The sequence below is a fragment of the Atta colombica genome, unplaced genomic scaffold (genome assembly GCF_001594045.1).
Source record: "Atta colombica isolate Treedump-2 unplaced genomic scaffold, Acol1.0 scaffold150, whole genome shotgun sequence".
NCBI classification, from domain to species: Eukaryota; Metazoa; Arthropoda; class Insecta; order Hymenoptera; family Formicidae; genus Atta; species Atta colombica.
The window spans coordinates 2,537,786-2,547,426 of NW_017259240.1; positions in this window are offsets into that span (position 1 = coordinate 2,537,786).

The following is a 9,641-nucleotide window of genomic DNA, read 5'->3' on the forward strand; positions in this document are numbered from 1 at the left end:
CAATTATATTGGATTCACTTCTCAATTATTTGTTTACCTTTCATGGTTATATTATATACAAAAATTTTCTTTTAGTTTTATACATAATTTAACACAAACATTTTTATTAAGTAATGAAATTATATTTTTTCAGATGTACAGCTTTAGCTTTTCTTATTACTTTCATACAGGTAAGAGAGAGACCGGGGTACAAAAAGGAGAAGGATTTAATAAGATGGACCTATCACCGATTAGTGTGTCGTTTTATTCTTCTGTCTAAGGTTGCATTTCATTTCATGCATAATGCGCATGATGTATCATTTTATCCTTGTCGTTCGCCGAGTCAAACAAGTATAAAATATATATTATATATTATGCACATTATGCGTAAAATGGAACGCAGCCCAAGGCTCATAATACCCTGACACGGTTTTTTTTCAAAAATGATTTCATTTCGATGTCTTGCCTTCACTGACCGGATTATTTCCATTTTCGGATCATCGAAATGATCCGGCGATCAGTGAAGATAAAATGTCGAAATGATTTGGCCAGTTAAGGCAAGATCTCGAAATAATTTTTTTGAGAGAATCATTGTATTAAATCATGTACTGTCATTAGAATTACTGAATAATCAAAGTATAGGTCACTGAAAAATCATTATTCTGAACATGTAGAAGTTTAAAATAATTGAACGCAGCGCAGGCACAATTCACAGGTGGCAGTCTTTTATTTTCTATTTTATAAGTTTTAATTGACTTTTACCTTTTTTCCTGTTTTTTTGAAATAAATTCAGGAAAAACAGGATTATATTTTCTAGGATCACAAACATAAAAGAAAATATAAAGAATAAATTTCTTTTTGAAGGTCAAATATCTCACGGAAAATGATGGCTCTAACATATTTTATAGTGCATATATATGTGCAGTTTTAGGGAAGTTTGTGCTTGTACGAGCAATATTTAAAATATGAAACGCATTGATTTGCTCTAAAGTACAAAAAAACTCATGTAAAATAGAAACTTAAAAATGGTTATTCCTCATCAAATCATTTTAAAAAAAAATTCAAGATGTTGTGAGTCTTGGACAGAAGAATGAATGGATGAAAAATAAAATGACATACTTTGAGACTGATCGATGATGAACCTAAAAACCCATTTTATTGATCCTTCTCCAATTAAACTTTAAAAGTACATCTAAATATAAACATTTTTATATCATTTTTCTTTAAAAGATAAAAAGTGTAATGCATAAGAATTTAACATTTGAACAGCTATATCATGATAAAAAAATCATACGAACAGCTATATCATGATGTTTGTTTGAAAACTCTTGAATTATATTTTCATGTGCTGTTCAATTTATTTAGAATTTAATTTTTTTGCAAAAAGTGCAACCATAAACGCTCCTTTCAATCCAATTAAAAATCTTGACATGCTGGGCATCATTTGTAGCGCAAAAAAATTTTCGAGGAATATACTGCACTTCAATTAGAAGAAAAATGATTTTTTGTCACATCGTGTAACAAATCATCTACTCTTAGAGAATAACTTTTTGATTATGTTTCGACAACAACGTGTACAGTTAAATGTATTTCAATTAAATAAAATTTCAAGTTGTTATGACAATTTCGGGATTTTACAACTATAATGTTTGGTACTCTACTATATTCTGAATTATATATATTTAAATACATTTTTTTATTTCGTATATGATAGTATTTTGAGAGTATTTTGTATTTTAAATTTGTAAGTACTAAGTACATTTAAATTATGTAAATATTTTTTTGATGAAAATCAAAATCGCACATTGTTAACTCAACCTAAAGTATATTCCATTTCACGCATGACGCATTATTTATCCTTACATTTCGTAAAGATAAATGATACATCATGCACATCATGCATAAAATGGAATGCATCTCTGCGTTGTCTCAACTAGGGATGGATAATAATTGAAATACAATATGTACTTAAAATACATATTTAAATACGTATTAAATACATTTTTATTTGAGAGTATTTTGTATTTCGTTTTGAAATATTTTTTTGAGAGTATTTTGTATTTAAATACAATTTTTTGAATATTTTGCCCACCCTCGACTATATTGTAAAGATTAGATTATATCAATATTACATCATATTAAGCTTTTTTAAATATTTTTCAGTTGGGTTTGATAGAATCCTGCTTATATCCCAATGTGATACTGTAACATTCAATGTATATTTACGATGATAAAACGGTTTATATTTGATGATCTACCAAAGGAATTATATTGGCTGTCTGCGCATGTACATACGTTTGAGTAGAAGAAATTAGAAGGAAAGCGTTTTGATCGATACGACTGTTATCGAATATTTTTCGAATCACATGAAAAATGGAAATCGATTGAGCTATCGGCAGCGATTCAACAGACGGAATGATGCAGATCATTTGCAAAGACAACGAGAAAAATTAAAGGGCAAAGTAACATCAGCAAATAATTTTGTGACGTAGATAGCCAGTGATCTGGAATCATGATGAGAGAAGAAATTGAGACATGTCTCTAAAACGTAAAGGATTAAAAAGAAGCGTAAGATTTCAGGCGATCGCAGTTCAGGCGAGCAATTAATAGTGCCTTTAGAAGAAGAATACCAGCAGAGAGATGCAGCAGAAGAAGCGGAATTTGATGATAGATATTTTACAATAAAGACAGCATTATTGTAGTGCATTGAGAAATTAAAAATTCCATATGATGATTTCGCCATCTAGATGAAAAATGAGAAAACAAAAATTTGGCGCAAATTTTGGGACAACAAACAGTAACAATTGACGAAACGAATAAACGACAACAGCGGTGGCGATGCGCTATCAAAAGTATTGGAGCAACAAAAGCAAGAGCGATTAACACACAACCGGGCACAATTAATCAAGTTAAATTGCCAACATTCAATGGAAATATCAAAGAATAGAAAAGATATGCAAAGATATGCAGATATGCATATCTTTAAAATGCTAATACATAATAGCGAATTATCCAATGTGCAGAAGCACCAATATTTAGTTAGATTAAATGGCCCTGCAGCAAAAATAATCTATTGAAACATCTGAGCAGAATTACTTGGTCGCTTGGAAATTATTGAAACAACGATACGAAGAATTATTCGCAGCACATCCATGTTTGTTCGAGTTGCCGTGAATACATCGGAAGTCCGCAAGAGCAATCATAGAAACACACTTCCATTTGCATTTTACAATCAATGAAACTTCCGACGGAATCGTGAGGAAGATTAATAACATATCTAACTGAGAAGAATTTGGACAGTGCCACAAGGAGACGAGTATATCGAACAAGTGGAAAATATAACAGTAAGTTATATAATGGAGTTTTTGTCAATGTTAAGTATTAGAGCGAGCGACTTTGAGTGAAAAGGAGGGTACATCGAACAGGGCGAGAACTAACAATCATGAGAAGAATGACGACAAACAGCGATTGTTATCATTCAGTTAAAAATCGCAAAACATAACATTGTTGTTAACGACTTTTCAAGAGAAAAAATATTATCTGTGCCAGGAACATTATATATTTGTGCAATAAATTCTTGGATCTCTCCGCCGAAAATAGAATCCAAGAAATTAAACAGTTAAAGTTATGCATAAACTGCTTCCGGAATCATTTCAGAAATTGCAAGTGAATAATAATTCAAGAAAATTAAAATTATAAAACGAATTGCATCAAGTATATTTTGTGTCAAGTATATTTTCTCTTTACAATCAATTAAAATTTATAAATACAAGATCGTTATGCAAAAAATAAGTAAAAACAGTATATTAAATAAGTATATACATTAAATAAGTACAATTACATATGAATTGATTACCAAATAATTATACTAAATTCAAATAGATTACTGTAATGTTGTTGTAATATAAGTATGTTTCAAATAAATAGATATATTAAATAATTTCTTATTACATTATTTATTAAATACATATAAAAATGCTTATAAAATTATTGACATATCTATGATTATATTAAATATAAAGTATTTTTTTGATTAAATTCATTTTTTTAAATTAATGTATAAATGTTTATATAATTCGCATTATTTACAAAACGTGTATGTATATCAAATAAATCAATGCTAAATAGTTTATTCGTGGACAAAAATTATTTCGTAATTTGTATATTAATTATTAAAGATATAAATATATTTTTGTGTACTGAACATGAATTCATTGACTAAATTTAACTAATCGTCACAATTTTTAGAAGAATAGCGTCAAAGAGGCTAAAAACGATTTTAAAAGTTTTTATTAAACTGCGGTTTCGCTATTTATTGCAAATATTGAAAATCTATAGTGCACTTCATGTGTTTAATTTTTGTATATTCTGTTTTTTTAATTTTACATTATTTACTTTTATCATTTGACCAATTGTAAGATCAATCATAAATTTATCATATCTTATTTTTTTTTACCACTTATACAATCAAAATTGATTATTCGTCTTTGTCTAATTCATGTAATAAAATATGGAAAAGAATCACAAAAACGTAGACATTACCCTGTGAGGTTTGATATACGAAAAAGTATTTTTCATAAAATGAAAAAATCATTGTGTAAAAAAAAATCATACAATTCCATTTAAAAAAGTAGAGGTAATCTTCATATCTTTTTGGCACCTCCATCTAAAAAAAAACTAACATGACCAAAATACGTCTCCCTCGAGAAAATCCTTCCACTTTCATTTGAAACATTTTTTTGTATCATCAAAAATATGCGAAATATTCAAGTTGTTCGATTTAAGTGGATCATTCTGTATATATATATATATATATATAAAATATTCTTATAGTATTTCATGATCCAACTTGTGTTAGATGTAAATAAACATTATTAATTTTAAATTCTATCGTTTATTAGAAATAAAATGAGTTTCTTGCAGAGCGTTTAACAACCTATTTTATTATTTTTGGAAGATTTCCCAAGCTTACCTGAATAATTAAGCTTTTTTTCATGAATGTACAGAAAATGACAATAAAATGCATAGGTTTTAAAAGTGTCCATTCAGGGCCAATTTTGGCCTTTTTTACACTCCCTCCTTTGTACAAAATTTTCAGATTTGCGGATATCCATTTCTGTTTGTACAGCTCCGTGAAAGTCAGTTATATCGAAATATCAATTACCGATTTCGAAAGTAAAGATTTCAAACTTTAAAATATTTTTCTTTTAAATCTTGTTATGATCATTTTTGACGAAGTTACATTTTTTTGAATATTTACTTATTTTTGAGGATGGACTAGGTGATTCTTTAATATTTTTGCGTAGTTTTGAGTAGTGTATAAAAGTTATTGCAATTATTTATTAGAATTTCTGTATGTTATATTGTTTTGTAATAAGTACCTGATATATAAAGAGAGTACATAAATGACGCATTCTGTTTCACGCATAACGTGCATGATGTTCCATTTATTTGCATTTGATGAACAACAATGATAATAAATGCATTAAACGGAAAGCACCCATAATTAAGAGGAAAACATTATTCGATAATTCTGCAGAAGTACATAATCATCAACGGGAATGAGTTGAAGCTATATTATTACTTCGCAACAAGTCGAACAAAATAAATTAAACGTGACTTTGTGGACAAAACTTGTCAATTTTATTATTACCACATATATGAAAAAAATATATAATTATTTGACAATTGAAACATTATCAAAAGAGGAGTAAAAATACGCACATGAGTTAATGGTGTCACGTTCGCGTCTTGTTCAAGTGGCGTCCGACGATATGGATCACACACTCATCACTCAAATAAACAGAAATAATCTCTTTCTTATAAATAATAGGAGCATTAATAATGAAACTATTAGTGTAAGTATAATGCCGAGTGCCCACAAGGCATGAACCACGACCATGAATGTAGACGTCAGCAGAAATTTTTCCTTAAAAAAAAGACAGAAAAAGGGGACATGAGTCATACGCAAACATATATTTTGTCCTTTATTTTGTAATGTTTCTATTGTTAAATAATTACATATCGTTTATATGTTTATATACATGTATGATAATAAAATCGATAAATTTTTTCTTTAAATTGGCATTTGATTCATTTTATTCGGCCCACATGTTGCCAAGTAATTAACCATTCGATTGCTTGATTCCATTGGTCATTCTGTATGAATTCGATCTCAATATGAAATTCTGATTTAACGAAAAAATGGCATATACATATAATTAGGTGATACTTAACTCCTGCCTTTTTTTTCTCCAAAATTGATTACGTATACTATATTCGATCGACTAGACTAAGGGATAATCATATTTCCCACGATTACAGTTAAATCGCGATTAATAATAATACCAAAATCTAATAAAAACGCAAGAAAGGGGTAAGACAAATTTAACCACCAACTTTAATTTCTTCAAATTATTGTAAATAATATCCGCGACGCTTTTGTGGCAAACAATATTACATAACAACAATTTTAGTTAAATTTTGTTATTGTGTATTATTGTGTAATTTAATATTATATCCGCAATCTAGAGTCAAAAGAAATAAATGCTCTGTCACATGGTAATTGAATTATTAACTTTTTGACAATCTATTTTGAATGACAATTAGTCCCGATCTCCCATTATAACAGTAATATTATATTGAACGTATGCTTTTTTTCCAATTTTAAATCTATATAAGTCAGTACCTATGCCATTCTTATTTTTCCATTCAAATCTTGAATGCTAAATTTTAACAATGAGTCACAAGACAAAAACTAAATTAACTTAAATTCTCATAAATGGATTCTTAATAAATAAATATTTATTTATATCTTATAGGATCATATATATGAGAGAAACACAATCTATATAAATCAATACCTTAAACGGTCTAGCTAGATCTTAAATGCTTGTGTGAATCTATGTGAATTTATATATACGTATTTATATACTACGTAATATTCATGTATTACGTATACATAGTCCTTTAAAATACGCGCCGAAATGATTTTTCGATCTTTAAAATCTATCAAACTATCGCAGTAATATTACGAGTTAAATTGACTAGCAATTTAACAAATTGATGCTTTTTTTTCATCTTAGATTATCTTAATAATGCTGCGTGGCATATTAAAATCTGTATAATAATTAATTTTTTTGCAAAAATATTATCTCGGTCGTGATTCAAATGTGGATTTCTTGCATTCCTAAGAGATCCGGGTTCGACTCTCAGCCAAGTATTTTTCGCAATAAGAATTAATTACTTACAGATTTTGTCACTTAACACTATTAAGATCGTTTTTAAATGCAAAAAAAGCATCAAATTGTTAAATTGCTAGTTAATTTAACTCGTGATATTACTGCGATAATTCAGTAGAGAGTTTGCGTTTCAAGACTGAATAACTATTATTCTTAATTATGAATAATTCTTAATAAATTATATTATTATTATTATAAAAATTAATTTACGTAGCTTAAATTTATAAAAACATACTGTGCGCATTAACTTCTACATACTATTCATAAAGCATTTCATCAAAATTATTAGCTTCAATTCTTAAGATGACACGTTACAAGTGTAGATAAAGTCATTCAATAAATTCCTTGGATCCTAGTGTAAAGACATAATAACAATATTATGACAGTTACGTTTATCGTCGTTTATAATCTGTAATAATACACACGAAAAAAAAATTTATCAAGCAAGCTAATCTAGATCATCTGAGTGTTTATATCATTCAGTACTTGTTAGTTGATGTGTACTTCATCCTGAAATATAAACACCTTACACAGTAATTTTCACAAAGTTTTTTTAGAGGATTTGCAAAAATTGTTTCTGGAATTCTTATAAAAAGGGAACTCTTACAAAATCTTATAAATTAATACACGTTTGTGTCTCGTGCAGCAAGAATTAGTTCAAATTAATTACCAACGACCTGAAAAGCATGACGGAGACGCTACAGGCTGCACTGGCACCATTAATGATCTTTGGTTCGTTCTTCGGTTTTGGTTTGTTCGAATATCCTCTTGGACATCCTAGGCCACATCTCTCTTGCCTGTATGCCTTAGTCCTATTGGGCTTTTTTTCGTACTTCGTTTATTATCCCGATTTTTACAGACTTTTTTTTATGAGATCAACTAATGCAATGGCCTGGTTACATTTCTTAATATTAACCAGCATGATTACATGTATACCTGTTAGTTTCTTTTATTTTAAGGTAAATGATTTATAAGTATTCATAGTCCCTAATTACACTATTAAAATTTCTTAACTTTTTTTAAATCACTTTTCTCTTGAGAGCATTAAAGGCGTCTTCATCTCATAATTATAAGCAAATACAAGGAACTCTAAAAACTCAAATCATAAGGAAAAAGGGTTTTGATCAAACTGCTTCAAATTTTAATAACTTTTCTTTTAATATCTTTTAATATCTAACTCATGTCAAGCTTACTAAAAGTCCTCATAGGCACAAATATCTAAATTAGATTTTGCTCCAGAACCTTCGAAAGATCATCACATCTTATACGGAAAAATAGTCAAAATAAATCTTTTTTATTAATTTAGTTATAAATATTGTGTGTGTAATATTCATCATAGATATATATAGTATAAACATATATGTCACAGAAAAATATTATGTCTGTCAGACATAATATCACGAAAAAGTATCATATTTTGTAATATTTTATAAAATATTGTTACAGTATAAAATATCCTGAAAATAGTTTTACTTTATTTTTTACTTTATTTTTTCCAAAAAGCGTGTTAGGATTTCTAAAGAGGCAAGATGACTTATAAAAACCAAGCACTCTATTCTGTGAGAAGCAAGGGAATTCATATAAATCACGCATGTCAAAAGTCAAAGGAATGAAACGCGTCATGTTCATGTCGTTTATTCTATACAATTTTAAAAAATAGTGCAAAACTAAAATCATAAACATATTATTGATCAGGGTTGGTAGTAATTAATTAAAACGTTAAAAGTTAAAAAAAAGTTTAAAAGTTAATAATTTTTAACTTAATTTAGTTACTTTTAAACTTTAATTTATTAACTTTTTTAAATTAAACATTTTTCTATCTCTCTTAATGCTAATATTTTTTTCTATAAAGTCAAACATTAGAGAATTAATTGAAGATTAATTGAAGAAGAATTGAGAATGATTTTATAATGAGAGATCTATAATAAGAATCACACCATACGATAGCCAGTTTTTGTTGACTCGCTTTTGTCAATTCCCGCTTATATATTTAAATCACACTAATTTTAGATACTCGTATCATAAATGTTATATTTCAGCAATATATAATATAAAATGAGTCTTAGATGAAGAATTGTTGTGGAATAGTATGCACGTCCACTCATTTTCTAAATTTTTATGTATATATTTTTATGTATATATTTTTGTAACAAATATCTAGTCGATGTAGTCGTAAACATGCAGTTTTAGAAGTTAAAGAAAGAGAAATAATGCAAACGTATATACCCTTCTCTCTCACAAGATTTTGAAAATATTTTATGATGTGACTCTTTTATATAACTAACTTACATGTGAATATAAAATTAAATTTATTTTTTAGATTAATAATCTATATTTGTAAGTGTTTTTTAAAGTAATCTCATTTTAAGAAAAATTAAGACATTCTAATTTCAAAAATAATTTTCTTAAAATTAATTTTAT